The following is a 16756-nucleotide window of genomic DNA, read 5'->3' as shown; positions in this document are numbered from 1 at the left end:
TATTATTTAATAATAGACACCTTCAGTACTTACACATCGGCTTGACCTTATGGCTTCTTTGGGAATAGTGCCATCAGACTGTTCTATCTTGGGCACATTCAACCCCAAAACTTACAATGTGATATGCAAATAAACAACACCTTTAAAATAGCACTCATCACCCCTGGGGGGTGGGATGAGTGTCTAGCGGATGGACTGAGCTGCTGAGGTTTACTCGGCTTAGCCTGGAGACCTGGCCCAGTTCCCTGATCAGGTGGGTTCCTCGTCTGTGAAGTCTCACGTAGCTCAGGATTCTCAGGGGTCCCATCAGCTTCACACAGCCATGTGTGAAGCTGATGTAAAGGAAAGCACATATCCCAAGGACACATCTTTGGAGAGATGTTTATGTGTCTATTTACCAAATACTCACACTACAGCCGGAAAAGCTCAGGTTCTGCAACAGAGAAAGTCTTCCCAGGAGGAGCCTGAGAAACTGTGAGAAGAAAGATACTGGCCATTCTCATTTTTTTTTAAAGAGAAAACTGAGACATACGGTGGTTAGCATGCCAAGCTAAACAGTCAAGGAGTCAGAGCACCCAGTTCAGCCGGAGTCAGAATCAAGGAGAAGGTAAGGTTAGTCTTGGCCTTTCTCTTACCGTTCTGCTTAGCTTTTTAAATAGTGGGAATAGACACAGATATAAATGAGGAAGCTATCTAAATAAAACATGACACGGAGACAGGAGTAAGCGAACACAGGGGGGAAACAAGTCTTAAACATCCAGATTAAGAGGCACACACAGGCCACAGGGTCAAAGGATGACGGGCCTGAGGAGACCTTTAGGCTGGACCAAAATGATCCTATCGACATGCCGGAAAGCCACTTTGGCAACAGACTACAAGGGAAACAGAAAGGAGACAGAGTGAAGCTGTAGTCACTAACTAAATGTGCTGAGAACGTTCAAGTAGCGGACAGGGACAGGCCAGGCCTGGGTGGACCATACCTGGTGACTGACAGATAGACAAGAGTGACTGGCTGAGATGAGGGTTGCTTCTAGCTTAAAAATGGCTTAGGCAAACTAGTATAGACTAATGCGCCCTATCACGCAGCAAACAAAATAGCAGGATTCTTGGTGACAGCCCACGTAGACTTAAGATACAGGAAGTCAGCAGCCCAGGGCTCAGAGGTGGGCTAGAAATAAACAGCAGAGAGGGGCCATCGGTGAGTGAAGAGCTTTGCAATCCCACCAGCAGATCAGCTGTGAGCTATGACAGTGTCTGCAAATGTTACCGCCATCTTAGAGTCCAGATCCCCATTTCTCAAAACCATGAGAAATTCAACTTCTGTTCTACAGCTCAATGAAAATCAAGTGTCCGGGCTATGGTGCGATACATCCGTGCCTGGAACCTCAGCCCCTGGGGAGTTACAGGATGAGTTCCAGGGGAGCCTGGGCTATGTATGAGACTCTGTGTCAAAAACACCACCACCACCACCAAACAAACAAACAAACACAACAACAGCTACCTTATCTGGGAGTGCAGCTCAGTGACAGAGCATTTACATACATGACTTAAGTCCTGGGTTCAAAATGGAAGGGAGGGAGTGAGGGAGGCAGAAGAAAAAAGGGATGGACGGTCTCAATGTTCTCTGGTCACAGCCAACCTCCTTTGGGGTCACTAAGTCCATTCCAAACTCTACTTGTCTTGATAATGAAGCCACCACAGTATTCATAGCCTGTCTAGGGACATGGAGGTCCTGACAGATCTTAGGGACAACATTTGAAATGTAAATAAGTAATTAATTTTTTTTAAAAAGTCTCAATGGAGAAGCTCCCACCCATTCAGAGCAACTACCTTCTTGTGTGAAATGCACTTGTACAAAAGACAGCAGCCAAGACATCAAGACAACTCTAGCTGCCTCCTTTCCGACAGCTGCCTTAGAGGCCAGGCTCAGATGGACGGTGCTCTGCCTCAGTGGTGCTGTGAACAGCTAACTCAGCAGGCCGCGAGTGCAAATAGCTGCGAGAGGAATATTCACAAGGTTTTTAAGCAGTATTTTCTTTTTTGGGTAGCTACTTAAAATTCCTATCTGATTGCAGTCTCATGGTTGATGTGAGCACTTGAATATTCAAAATAAATTCTAATGTTCTCTAAGCTAATTTGTACAAAGCGTACAAAGGCTGAATTACAGTCCAAGTTAAAATTAAAAGAGAGGAGAAGCATAACAGAATTATACAATCCCTCAACAGAAAATGACTTAAAAGGTTTCCATTCGAGCCCGTGTAACCTTAAGCAAGTAATATGAAAACACATTTCTTTGTTAAAGTTCGACCAAACAGCTGTATCTTATAACTACTACCAGTGTGTGGAGGTGACTGCAGGGCTCCCAGAACCAAAACGTGCAGGCTATTTTTCAAAGCCGGTTTGCAATGTTGTAGTTTTTAAAAAGCAAACATAATAGTATTTATGTATTCATCTCTTCTACAGATTGTGGCCCAAGGTCACGATGGTTTTATTATCAGATTCCTTGCTAATATAGAAGCCATCATATGACTAGTGATTTTATTTTAGGAACAAAGGTACTTTCAAGTCGTCTCAGTCGTGTCAGACAAACCTAGTGACTATGCTCACCTAGAAAGAAGATTCAGTGCTGAGAAGCCGGAGGGATCCCAGGAGAACAGAACGGGCAGCAGGTGCCTCCGGCTGAAACACCAGCCCAGCGCACCAGCTCTAACAGAGCAGGTAGCAGAATGACCGAGTGTTCTCAAACAGTCACTAACGACTGACACGTCCATTCTCAGGGCACAGAGAGGATGCTCCTTATGGAACCTGGGTGCCTTTCCTACCCAGTGCAGCATACACCTCACAGACCTCACACCTTGTAGAGAAAACCTACTGGGGCCAAGTCCACATCAGGACAGCAACTCGGGCTTCCCTAGGCCAGTCAGGAGGCTTCTCAACACAGGCTTCTTAGGCCAGCAGAGTCCTGCATCTGCACTTTTTGTTTTCGCAGTACTGAGAACAGAATTGGGGCCTTGGGCAACCTTAAGCAAGCGTTCTGTCTGAGATGCTCCACCAGCACCATTGCCCAAACAGACAAGCCTTATGTTCAGACTATCTAAAAGGTAAGAAATAAAAAGTTCCCCTCTTAAGCCCTGACCACCAGGGTCATTAGTCCCTGTTCACATCTTCTAAAGCTCTGCCTAGTTACAGTCAACAAAGCATTTATGTTGTCACCAACCTCCCGGAATGGGATGGACATGAACTGCGCTTGCCTCCTGTGCCTTCTGACAAGGGCTGCCCCTGCAGGTGCCCTTAGGGGTTAGAGCACTGCAAGGGCCTAGGAGACTCCGAGGCGGCACTCGCCTGGCTCTGCATAGAACTCTGAACCATTTAGGTACCATTCCTAAATCCGGTTTCTCATCTGTAAAGCTCAGGCTCTTACCTTATAAGGTCCAGTGAGCTACTGGAAATGAATTAGTTTATGCCGAGCCCTTAACCAAAGTGGCTCGTGGTAAAAACAAAACAAAACAAAACAAAACAAAACAAAACAAAACAAAACCCAGCTCCATTTTGCACACACCAGTGGGTGTATGCCTGCCCTTGCCAAGCTATGGCCCAGTTTATTCTGTGGTAGAACATCTTCTAACCTACCTTGCTTAAACAATGCTTCAAGTGGCATCCTGTACAGAGGGAATTCTTACCTGCAATAACCAGATCCCCCCACTTCACTTTCACACATAATATTGATGGATCCAGCACCACTCAAAGTGAGCGCATTGGTATCGGAACTCTCAACACAAGCTGGGATCTTGGGAAGGTGACATAACTTACCCATGACAGCCCACACTTCAGTAAGTGTGGAAGCCTACGCGGGTGTGTGGCTGCTAACTCGGACGGCACCGACTCTGACACGTGCCCTTCAGCCTGCCTTCCTTAGATGCATGCATGGTGTTCCTTTAAATGCATCTCAGATCCTAAAGTGCATTTAAATTCCCAAGACATTCGCCAGTTCTGTCAGAAGTGAATGCTAATTTTCAATTGTGCAAATCAACTAACAAAACAGCTGACTGGGGTTCAGTAGCCTCTGTAAATATTAATTTGTTTCTTCTCCAAAGAAGCAGGTGTGCCTTGAACACTACCCCTGAGGACTCACCATACTGCTGAAAACCCTGGGGAAGCAAATGAGTAATTACTGAATTTGGTATCCTGAGAATATTCTTTAAGGAAGGAGAATTCATAACAATCACTTTGTCACCACATTCACTGTGCCAAGACAAAGGGGGAACAGTACTCCTGGCTTCGGAAACACAAAACACATCCCTGAGAGGCCAGCTCCCCAGTCTGGTTCCGATAAAGCCCATTCAAGACAGCTTCCTAGAAGTAACAAGAAGTAACTATGAACCAGGAGAAGGAAAGAGCAGGGTGGAAATCAGCCAGCAGAAAGCATCCGGAGCATGAGGGGGCATTTCTAGCCTCACATAGGAACTAAGAATGCACTTAAAAGTCACAAGTTGTTTTTCAAGAAAATGGTTATTCCAGTTAGAAAAAGCAAGGCAGAATCAACACTGAAAAATCTTAAACCTCAAACAATGTAAGATGTGAAGCCAAAAGCACTAAAGTCTGTCTGGCAATAAGGAGTCCTGGGGTACCCCTTACTACCTGACTACAATTACAACTGAATTTCATACACAACAGGTGGGGAAAGAAGGGACAAGAAGGGTAGGAATCTGGTCTCTGTGTAGTTGTTGTGTACCTGAGGGCATCCTTATGCCATTTTACCTCAGGTGCTGTCCTTTGGGAGTGGGGACACAACAGGGTGTCTCATCGGTCTGTAACTTTCTGAGATGTCAAGTCTGGATGGTCAGGGACCTCCAGGAATCTGCCTACCAATGTCTCCTAGTGCTGTGAATACAAATGGATACCATTGCTCCCAGCTCCCGCCCATACCCCACCCTCAGCTATGGGTTCTGAGTACCTAACAAGTCCTCAGGCTTGCCACGCCAAGTCACCTCTCTATGCTGGAATTTAAACGTCTAAAAACGCACCAAGTTGGACTGTTTTAAGCCCAGGGGTCACAGAGCGCTTAAAGTGGATGCCCTCAAGTCAACGAAACATGTCCCCACGGGGAAAAGACATGCCAATGAGAACCCACAAGTGTGGTACAGTAACATTTATGGGTTGAAATCAGGGCATGGGAGGGAGGCCCTATCACAGAAACTTACATTTGGTCAGATGTGTTACCTTAACAAGTTGCTTCCCTAGGCTGAAACATCTCCTAGAGTAACATTTCAAGATCCAATCTCCGAAAGTCAGAAGAGCAGCAGTTTGCTTCTACTGCTTCAATCCCCCCACCAGTTGTCCTGCTGAGACCTAAGAGATCTCAACTTTCATTCTCAATCCACTGCCAAACAGAAACAAAGGGTTTATTCTTGGCAAAACTGAAACTAAGAAACGGTAACCTTTCATCTTTAATGGGAGAGAAGGGGGGGGGGGCGCAGACAGACAGACAGACAGACACCAGGGCTCAAAACTAATTTCTCATGTTGGTAGCAGTGAAGATAAGGAACAACGCAGCCAGTTTTACCCACCAATGCCCATGCCTTTGCAAACGTTAACACTAGCTAGCACACATGTGCTTTACTCGACCGTGAATCCCGAGCCTGTACTTTTTCAGTCTGTCACATGCATTTATTGTGGGAGGTAAACCAGACTGTTAACCTCTCCATAATCTCAGGCTCTCTCCACAATCCGAGCCTCCATCCTAGCCAAGTCATCCTCTATGCCGACAAGACTCCTATTTCCCAAGCACAGCACCCAGTGTACTCCTTTTGGGGGTGAGGTGGGGGGGGGGCTACTTGTAGTATTCTGTTACGAGACATCTCAGGAAAGAAGACAGGATCTGGCACCAGAAATGTCTAGGCTGCATGAGTTGTGACCTTGGGCAAGTATCTAAACTGGGCATCTTCTTATAAAGTGAGAATCCTCTGGTATCAATTAATAGGGTCTGAGTGAGGTCCGTTCTCAGGAAGTGATCTAGTGCTCTGACACCACAACCTTATTAAGTTAGTTGTTATTACAGCACAACCAGGCTAACGTCGGACTTCTGCTGTCTCTACCAGCTTCAGTCACCTGCACTTCCTTCTTGTTCAGTGATTCCATACTTGTTCACACTCCAAACTTCCTCTTATTTTCAACAACCTGGTGTTAACGCAAGCCCTCCCTAACAGCCAGTACAGCAGCCAGTTAGGTGAGGTTAAGAGTCAGCCCACCGGTGGGATGAATACCAGGTTTATCGGATCCTTCTGACTGCTAGTGCTTAAAGGGGCCGAGGCTTAAGGTAAAAGCACCTCAAGGGGGAATCCAGACACTTCCTAGGAGTCATCTTGTAAAATGAGCCTAAGGATCTATAACCAGCATGTCAGAGGACTGCAGTGAACTGGAGCAAAGGTCTTGCTTTCAAGGCCATTACAAAGGTGTGATTGTAAGCTTATTTATACTGGGCTTTGCTTCGTGAATCAAAAGCATCCTGACCAATTCAGTCTTAATAGGCACTGCACTAACTGACGGACAGTTGTGCCATGTGTCCCAGAAACCTACCTCTGACTCTCTTTTGGTGTAAAGTATAAAATAAGTATGCATAAAAGGGCTCCCAGTGTAAGCCAAATCAAGAAGCCCTTTGAAATCAGAAACTGCTTCACTCATCTTTGGATCCAAACACCCCAGCCATACACACATTTAACACATACCCGCTAACTCAGTAAGTTAATAAAAATGAATTGTGGATTGGGGACAGCCAAAACTGGGTCCCATGCCCAGCACAGCCCAGACCAAATGTGTTAACCTATACCTTATTATCCCTGTGCTTAAGAGACAGAGGTAGGAGGATCAGAAGTTGAGGGCTGACCTTTCAGAAACCCCTAAGACAAGGTGTCGGCCTAGACTACAATGAGACACTGTCTTAAAACAAATGAATCAAGAATAGGATAAATACAGGAACATACTTCAGGCAGACTGAGAAACAGCAAATTGCTAATCCTATGGTTTAGTGTGTGTGTGTGAGGTATGTGTGTTGTTGAAACGTGCTAAGTTTGGTTTAAGATGGTTCAGCACAGGGTTAGAGTATTTTAAGTTAGCAAACAGCACAATTACATAAATGACATGTAGCTGATTAGACAAACAATCCAACAACAGACAGATGTAGTAAGAAGCGGGAATGCTGGAGATAGAGCTGTGTGTTTTTCAGAAAGTCAACATCTCTGGGCCTTAGCTCCAGGTTTGTTTGTTTGTTTGTTTATTTGTTTTGGTGATTTGAGACAGGGTTTCTCTGTGCAGCCCTAGCCCTGGAACTAGCTCTGTAGATCATGCTGGCCTTGAACTCAGAGAGATCTGCCTGCCTCTGCCTCCTGAGTGCTGGGACTAAAGGCAGGTGCTACTACCACCTGGCTGTAAGTTCCAGATTTTTTAACAAAAAGATGGGTAATGGGACTCCCTAGAGGACACTGGTTTGTGAAAAGAAACACTTAGCAAATCTGTTCTTAGCATCAGTTCATGAAGCAGGATTGAAGGAGCTCAGTAGCAGTGTTTACTCAGCACGTGTGAACTTCTGGGTTCAACTCTGCAGCAGGAAAACCAGAAACGAGGCATGGGGGGAAGCAGCCATGTGAATGGCCTCTGAGTGGGAACACATGCAGGAAAAAACAGGCAACTGAGGGGAAGTGGTCTATGGTATTGTGAATTGGCAGACAAAAGTAGAATACACACACACACACACCTCACACACACACACCTCACACACACACACCTCAAACACACACACCTCACACACACACACCTCACACACACACCTCACACACACACACCTCACACACACACACCTCACACACACACACCTCACACACACACACCTCACACACACACACCTCAAACACACACACCTCACACACACACACCTCACACACACACCTCACACACACACACCTCACACACACACACCTCACACACACACACCTCACACACACACACCTCACACACACACACCTCAAACACACACACCTCACACACACACACCTCACACACACACCTCACACACACACACCTCACACACACACACCTCACACACACACACCTCACACACACACACCTCACACACACACACACCTCACACACACACACCTCACACACACACACACCTCACACACACACACCTCACACACACACACCTCACACACACACACCTCACACACACACACCTCACACACACACACCTCACACACACACACCTCACACACACACACCTCACACACACACCCCTGAGAAGGTTAGTGTGTGTTAGAGAAAAAGGCAACAAATATGCTCTACTCTGCCATAGTTCCTGGAAGACAAGGCAATTTTGCCTCGATTTGTATGTAGACTTCAAGTTGGAAATCTAGCACAAAGGTGAGTACTTCACCTCTAACAGCAGCACAAGCAGTAATTACGGCTAAGGCAGAGCGGAACTGCTGGGGGAAAGAATTCTTCGAACAACAGGCATCCAAAGGCTAAGGCTCTGGCCAAGAGAAACACTGTTAATCCCAGGGAAGGAAAAGGAGACATTTATCAAACCACTATTTAGCAGACCCCCTTTTGGTTCTTTCACTTACAGTCTCTTGAAACCACCTAATAAATAAATCAGTTACATGGGACCCAGCTGGCTGACAAGGAAACCGAGTCAAGTAAGAACTACTTACTAGTTACCTATTTTGAAAAACCCAACAGCCACGTTTCCCATTCATGGTTAAGTTTACCCTCCATTCTATGAAAGTATATAACATTCCTCCTTTCTTTCTTCAGTTCCAAAGAACTGAAAGACAAAAAGAGAATAGAAAAGGAGATGGCCTATGGTAGATGTTCCTGGCACTGACGTTATCAGGAGAAAAATCTCAAAGGAAAGTAGCCTTTTTTTTTTTTCAAGGTCAGAGCTTTCGCAGAGAAACCTGGCAGTACTGGGGCTGACTAGATAAACGATGCACCTGTGCCCAGCCATAGATGAAATCGACGGTGTGCATTCGCATTCATCTAATGCAAAGCTGACTGTATCTGTAGATTTTGACCCAAATGCTGTGGCCTGAGACTTTGCAAAAGCACAAAGACTTGCAAGTACAAACCAACAGGTTATAACTGCCAAGCGGTTAGAGGAACGAATTACAAAACCAACAGACAACACTGGCCCTCCTGTACAACTGTACAAAAACACTTCCTGCCACCAGCCCTGACATTAAAAAACAGAAAGACAGTCGAGGCTTGTGGGGAGGACTGCTCGCTCCCCCACAATTTCTTACCAGACTTCTCCCCGGGTATCCTCCAGCTAAGGAGTCATGCGTTGCATTCTTTCAATCGCCCCCTCCCCTTACGAAAATTCATCCAATGCATCCTTCAAATTTGCAATCAAGGCGCCTAGAGATAAGCATAATGTAATCTAGAGCGGGGACGCTAAGTTCGAAGGTGCCAAAGGCTTCAAGATCGTCTAAAAAGAACTCTCTCTGGGGCGTTACTATCTCCACCTCAAGGATAGGGGAAGGGGAAGGCTTGCTGGCAAGCAAACAATAAAGGACACTTTCCCTAAAACTCTAAGCAGCGCACTTTATGGATTCGCAGACTCCAGGCCGTTACCCGCAGCTATGCGTCCGCGTCTCCACCCTCCCGGGGCAGGCTGGGCTGCATATACCCGCTGGAGTGGTCGCGGGCTAGCGGGCGTCCCTGGCAGCAGCAAAGGAGAGGAAAGCGGGGGAAAGGCCAGCGCGCGGCCCCAAAGCCCGGTACTGCACGGACTCACGCGGACTCCTCCTCGGCAGCCCTTACGGTCGCTCAGAGAAAGCTCGGAGGAAGATCCAAGCGCGCCGCCATCCTTCCCTGCGATCTCCGCGCCTGTCAGTGCGCCAAAGTGGCTGCCACCCACGAACAGGTGCGAAAGCATCCATCCCGGCGGAGCTCCTCTCGGCCCGCGCCCCGCGCTCGCCGGGCCACGGTGCCTGCCGCCCCCCGCCCAACCCGGACCTCACGGCGCCAGCAGCCTGGCCGCACCCCAGTGCCTTGGCACCCGCCAAGTTCCTGAAGCAGGCGGCTCACCTCTCTGCCTGAGCGGCTACGGGGAGCACCGGACGGCAGCAGGACCGCGCGAGCAGGAGGATGTGCAAGCGGGCGCGGGAACAGAAGCAAGTGGCAGCCGCGATGCAAGAGGAAGGCGCCCGGCAGCTTCAACCCCGGCGTGGGCTGACCGTGACGTCACAATGGCGCGGCCAGCCAATCCGAGCCCGGAGGCAGGATCAAGCGCTATGATGTCATGCGGCCTTGGAACCAATCCTGGGGCGATAGAACTTTCGTGATTGTAAATTCCAGAATCAGATGCGGTGCGCAGAGGAAGCCAGGGTTGGTCCCCCGTGGTTCACGTGTCTCGGGGCAGTTTTCTTGCTTCTTCCTAATAAGCCTGCGTGGGACGCAGAGTCTGCGCAATAGCCACAGTGAAGTTCTGGATGCCCTGAACTCCTTCCAACGGCTGGGGGACAGGGGCAGGCTTGGCGTTTTTGTTTTTGTTTTTGTTTTTTTGGCAGGTGCCCACCCACCTAACGGGTTTCGCCAACATTGTGAAGGGGACCCTTTTCATGGTTTTAGCAAGGGTTCTAAAACCTAGGTGGAGCTGCTGTTGCGCAAATTGAAGCAACAGAAATCACTAGGAACTTTGCAACCGTAATTCTTGGATAGGTTGATCACACACTATTGGGAGTTTTGATATTTCTACTCTACGAAATTATCAGTCTTGTAATGAAGTACTGTAATGTCTTTCAGCTGGGCAAATTCAAACACTTAAATGGGACGCAGGTACAAACATAAGAGCCTTTCTAGTTTCCGCTGCTGTTTGATAAATCAAGGCCTACAACTCTTACTTCAAACGTTAGAAATGTAACCTTTTGTTGTGCCCCCTTCGCTTTACACCCACTGACACAACACAGCCAAGCAGTCATTCAGTGTTGAAACATTTTTTTATTATTTATAGTAAAATGTTTATTGTATATCCAGCAATGTTCCAGGACCCAGACCACTGTCATAGGAATACGAATATACAAACTATAAACACTAGATAATTTAAACAGTCACAAATTGCTGTAGCAATAACAATTAGTTGCCATTCATTTCTACAAACACTGAGTAAGGACAGCCTTCCCCGCAACAGTGCCGAGTGCTAACCATAAGTGCATGTCTGTCTATACAGGAAGTGTCGTTCAAGTGGCATGTGAGTGGTCATCTGTGCAACCTGGCTTCCTAGCATTCACCGTGTGCATTGTAATTGTCTCGTAGTTTTCACATACCAGGGACCGCTAAGATCTGCAGGCAAGTAATGCTCTAAATCTAGCTTGTTTCTCCCCTCAATGGCATTTACAAGGCTTGAGGCATCATCTGCGACAGTTCTTTGTAGTCTGGAGTGTGACAAGAAGTCCTAACCATTTTTTTTTTTTTTTTTTATGGGTGAAGCATGAACTCAGCGGTGCCATGTTTGATCCCTGTTTCAGCTCCACTTGCCATCCGTGTCCCTCCTGTTCAGGATTCTTAACTCTTCTCTAGGCTATTTACTAGCAAGGCATACTCTTCTCTCCTAGGGTTCCCAGTATGTGATTTACATATGTAATCAGAGGCAGGCGGGACCTTCCCTGACACAGCAGCTAAATTTACTCCACTCCACAAGGTCTGAAACCACCAGCCTCATAGCTACCCCCATTTTAGTATCTTTGAATTCAAGTGTAAATTTGCAAGAAAAGCACAGAACTTGTATAACTTCCCATCTTAGCTATTTTTTCCCCCAAATAAAAACATCCCTATGATTCAGTGCCAGGCTTACTAAGGGATGGAATGGAAGAGAAGTGCTTTGGGTACCATGAGAACTGGATTCTTGGCCTTGGGAACTATAAGAACCATGAGAAGCTATCTCTACCATTTTACCTAGCATATGTGATTTGAGATAGTTCTTTAGTAGCGTTCATGTGATAATATAAAAAAATGTGTTTTCTCCATTAAATAATAATTTTATTCTCTATTTACTTTTAAATTATGGCAGTATCCCCCACCCCAGACACTTTGCTCTTAGTTTTTATCAGTGAGCCTAGATCTCCTCTAATACACTTCCAAGTATGTAAGAAGACTGTTTCAGTATTACTTTTGAGGAAGGAATTATTTAATATCCTGGGCAATTTGCTTTATTGCAAGAGCAGCTGCAGTTGAATTAAAAATGCAATTAACAGCTTCATTAAAATACCGAATTCTAATGACTGAAACTGCTACTGTTCGATTTGCATGGCATAATGAAACCTATCTCTAAAGTGATAAATCTATGCTAATCTCTGAACATCTCCAAGTTGACTAGAATCTAGGATGACTGTTGTTTTATACTAAGGATGACACTGTACCATCTGTTGGGTTCTCTTGCTCCCCTTTCTTCTTTTCTTCTGTTTTTCTTCCTCTTTTTCTCCTCTGTTTTTCCAGTCAATGCAGTACTACCCATCAACTTCATGTCTCAACACAGAATTAAAGCCCAAATCCTAACAAAAGCCTTTGGGCTTCAATTATTTAGCATGTTGCTATTTTTCTAATCTTCTAAAATTATCCACCTCCTGTGGTGCAACAGAGGAAGCCTTGAGTGAGTGCATGATTGACAAGGGTCAATGCCTCAGACCCAAGGGAATTGGCGGCACCATCACCTGGGTGAGGTTCAGAGACATAGCAAAGCCTCCCTCTGGTCCAAGTGGGAGTATAGAAGAATGACTGGCCAGTATGCCAAAGCAACTTTAGCTTCCTTCCCTTGGAGCCTGAGACTGCTCCCCTATGGAGACCTGCTAAGACTAGCTAATAGTTTCTTGAGCTGTGCAAAACAAGACAGGGAGGCTCCAGGTTGTGCAGTAGTAGGTGCCATTCCATCAAAGTGACTTGTTCCACTTTTTGTAAGCATGTCTGTCCCGTTGTCATTCCCTCATCACCCCAGTCAGGTTTCCACAACCAAGCCTTGCTGGACATTGTGGTCTTTTTTAAACAGTAGCCTAATTGAATACAGTGAGCACTAGACCAGCTCAGAACCCTGGCTCTTACTGGTTCTCTAAGCCTGCAAGGATTTAACCTAGCAATCGCTTAAGGCTTGCAACTTTGTTTCATTTTGATCTTTGCATAAACACCACCTCCTCAGGAAGCAAATGACATTTTTCTGTCACTCCATACCACCTTCCCCTTTGCCTCCTGTTTTCTGTATCCTCTTTACTATTTTTCTCCTTAGAACTCATTACTATTTAACACACCACACTTGCTTTTTAACAGTTATTATCCGATCCTCTAATAAGCTTACTGTTTAGGACTGTATCTCAGGACTCAGAGCAATACAATTAAGGTGAAGGCAAGACTGAGAAATGGCTCAGCCCTTAAGAGCACTTGTTGCTCCTACAGAAGACTTGAACTCACATCAGGCAGCTCACAAACACCTGCAATTCCATTCCCAAGGGATCTGACACTCTCTGGCATCCTCACATACATGCACAGATGTGACACACATAAACTCATGCGAGCACACACACAAATATAAATCTCTTTTTAAAAAAATCAAGTTTGCATTAATTTGAATACCAAGCACTTTCCCATTAGATAGAAATTATTATATTTATTACAACAATTAGTCAAATTTTGGGGGCCAGAGATACAGCTCAGCAGTTACAGGCACCCACTTGGTAGCTCACAACTATCTGTAAGACCAGTTTCAGGAGACTGAACATTTTCTTCTGATCTCTGCAGACACCAGGCATGCACATGACGATGTGTGTGTGTGTGTGTACACGCAAAACACTCATATACATTTTTAAAATTAAAGTTAAAAACTGGTACCAGTTTCTCTCTTTTAATACTGATAAATTTCTAAGACCTTTCCCAGTAAAGCTTGATTGAAATAATTTTTTACTATTCTATTGTGTGTGTGTATATATACATACATACATATATATGTATGTATATATATATATATATATATATATACACATATACATAAATGCTTTGCTCATGGGCATGTCTGTGTACCACATGTGTGCCTAGTGCCCCAAGAGATAAGAAGAGGGCACTTGATATCCTGTGCATAGTGGGGAGCCACTTGTGAGTTCTGGGAATTGAACCCCAGTCCTTGGTAAGAACAAGCGCTCTTAAACTCTCAGCCATCTCTCCAATCCCCTGGCTTTATTCTGTCAACAGCACAATGATTAAAAAACATATATATCAAGCCATAGAAGACTCAAGTGGTATATCTATGGTGGCTGCAAAGCCAGTTGGTTAAAATTAAAGTCTGGCTTCACGAAGTTCTTAACTGCTTAAAATGCTTGGAGTCTATACTTTACTTGGTTGAATTTCATGCTTTATAAATCATATCTCAATAAAGTTGTTATCTAAGTGGAAATAAAGGTTTTCAACCAAATCAGATTATCATTGAGTCTTTTCTTTTGCTGGTTATCAAGATAAATTTTAAAACTAATTTATTTGATTCAATAATTTATTCAAGAGCTAAAGGTTAGATAAAAAGCTGTTGATAAGCTTACTCTTAGCCAAACATTAGTCGTGTAAACTGGTAGAGTGTAGTGATACGGCTTCTGAAGTTAGGGAATGAACCCTGGCTAAGGATACTTTCAAAGTGAGATATATTCTGTTAGAGCTGACCACGTGTACTCAATAGTCTTTGCCCCGGATCTATCATTTATAAAAACAAGTTCTCTAACAATTAGCCTTAAACGATGTAGTCACTCTAGGTCATTTGGTATTTTAGTTACCTGGAAAAAAGTCTATTGTGAAAAGCCTTGCTTTTGTGCGCCTGACATACTCTTCCATGCCAAAAGATGGTAGTACAATTTCTCACAGTCTCAAGTGCACTTTTCACCACGTAAGACTCAAGTGAAAATTTACAAGTTTTTGAGTCAGCTTGATTTTATAAAATGAGTTCTTTTTGCTTTATACTCACAAGTGTTTTACCTGTATGTACACATATGCACCATGTGAGTTCCCAGTGCCCAGGGAGTACAGAAGAAAGCATCAGATCTCCCTGGAACTGGAGTGAGGTTTTGAGCCACCATGGAGTTGTAGGGGACCAACCCCAGGTTCTCTCCAACGGCAACACATGCTATTAAACACTGAACCGTCTCTTCGGCGCCAGCTTAATCAGTTTTTGAAGACTATTGCTTGCCATTCGATTGCCCCATGTGCATTTAACTTCATCTTTTTCCTTTGTCTTCCTCTCTCGCTAGGCTTTGTTTCAAGGCGGGGCGTGGTGGTGCACGCCTTTAATCCCAGCACCAGGGAGGCAGAGGCAGGCAGATTTCTGAGTTCGAGGCCAGCCTGGTCTACAAAGTGAGTTCCAGGACAGCCAGGGCTATACAGAGAAACCCTGTCTCAAAAAACCAAAAAAAAAAAAAAAAAAAAAAAAAAAAAAAAAAAAAAAAGAGGAATGTAAAGCAGAACAAAATGTTTCTTTTCCTCTTTCCGCATAGCTAGAGCATTCTGCTCCCTTCATCACTTCCTGTTTCCAATAACTCTTTTCCTCAAGATAAGGGCAGAAACTTCTAGTATAGTGTCGGGCCAGGTACATAAAAAGCAAAAAGAAATGGGTGTTTATTGAAGTAGACTTGTAGAAGACCATCACTTCACACACACACACACACACACACACACACACACACACACACACACACACACACCATTCCAAGACCATTTACTTTTTCCATGGTCACAAGAGCAAGTTAGATTCAGTAGGCTGTTTCAAGATAAATACGACTTCCGGAGTCTCAAATTGATGCTATACGTTTTTATTTGCTTGTTTTTCTCTTCACTTATTACTATGGACACATTGCAGGTAACTATAGTAACACAAAAAACTAACACAAACATCCTATGCGACTCTGTGTTTTCAGGAGCTTATGGGTCAGAATAAGTTTCAGGGCACGAACGCTGTGGAAAGCTGTATTGTAGATAGATATTCAAGGAAGGCTTCCAAAGGGCAGGGAGGAGGGGTGCTAATCTGGGTGAATGGGATAAGCATAAAGAGAATTGATTTTCAGCAAACACGAATATGTTATTCGTTTTTTAAAAAATTGCCCTCTGTACCCAGCCAGCAGTAACATCATGTACGTATTTACTGACTGGTCTCTGGGGAAATGCTATACTCCCGGGACCTCAGATAACAAACAATAAGTTAGGAAAAGTGATGCACTTTTAGCAAATAAAAGAGTTAAAAGCTGTAAGAATTCAATGTTGAGAGAATGAGGAAAGAACACAGCAAAGCGAGGCTTCAAAGCCCGTCTACTCCCCCTCTTCAGCTCCTTTTCTAACCTCCTCATAGGCCCCACCAGACTAGCACTACCCTGCCCAAACCCAATCCCCCTCTAGTTTCCTTCTCTCCCAGCACGTCCACACTCTGTAATGGTCTTGCTTACTGATTCTCACCCTCAATACTTTACCACGGCAAGAGGCGCCCCCCCCCCCCTTTACTGAAGTCTGCATGTGATCTGCTCGAAGCGGCTGAGTCCAAAAATCCTATGTTCAACAGGGTACTTAGTCTACACAACCAGCCGCACGCCAGCCCAGCCCAGAGCAGAACCTGGCGAGGCCCCGCCCAGGCTCCAAGGCGCTAGTGCGGGTGGGCGATCGCTGCGGTGGCCCGAGGGACCCTCGGCCCGGGACTCTGTCTGTCTCAGTGACGCATCCCCCCGCACCCTCGCGGACCTCCACGGCCTCACTT

General features: G+C 45.3%; 1 protein-coding gene across 1 annotated transcript in view; it reads right to left on the bottom strand.

The window, feature by feature from the left end:
• Elovl5 (ELOVL fatty acid elongase 5) overlaps nucleotides 1–10240 on the bottom strand; it is a 66018-nt gene extending 55778 nt beyond the window's left edge. Inside the window, exon 1 of the mRNA XM_021171553.2 lies at nucleotides 10084–10240. The gene's annotated coding sequence lies outside the window, so the exon portion shown is untranslated. The remainder of the gene's footprint in view (nucleotides 1–10083) is intronic.
• Nucleotides 10241–16756: the final 6516 nt, after the last annotated feature.

Source organism: Mus caroli, unplaced genomic scaffold (genome assembly GCF_978045245.1).
Source record: "Mus caroli unplaced genomic scaffold, Mus_caroli_1 scaffold_11, whole genome shotgun sequence".
Classification (NCBI taxonomy): Eukaryota; Metazoa; Chordata; class Mammalia; order Rodentia; family Muridae; genus Mus; species Mus caroli.
The sequence above is the reverse complement of the archived record's forward strand: the minus strand, read 5'-3'. Positions and strand labels throughout refer to the sequence as shown.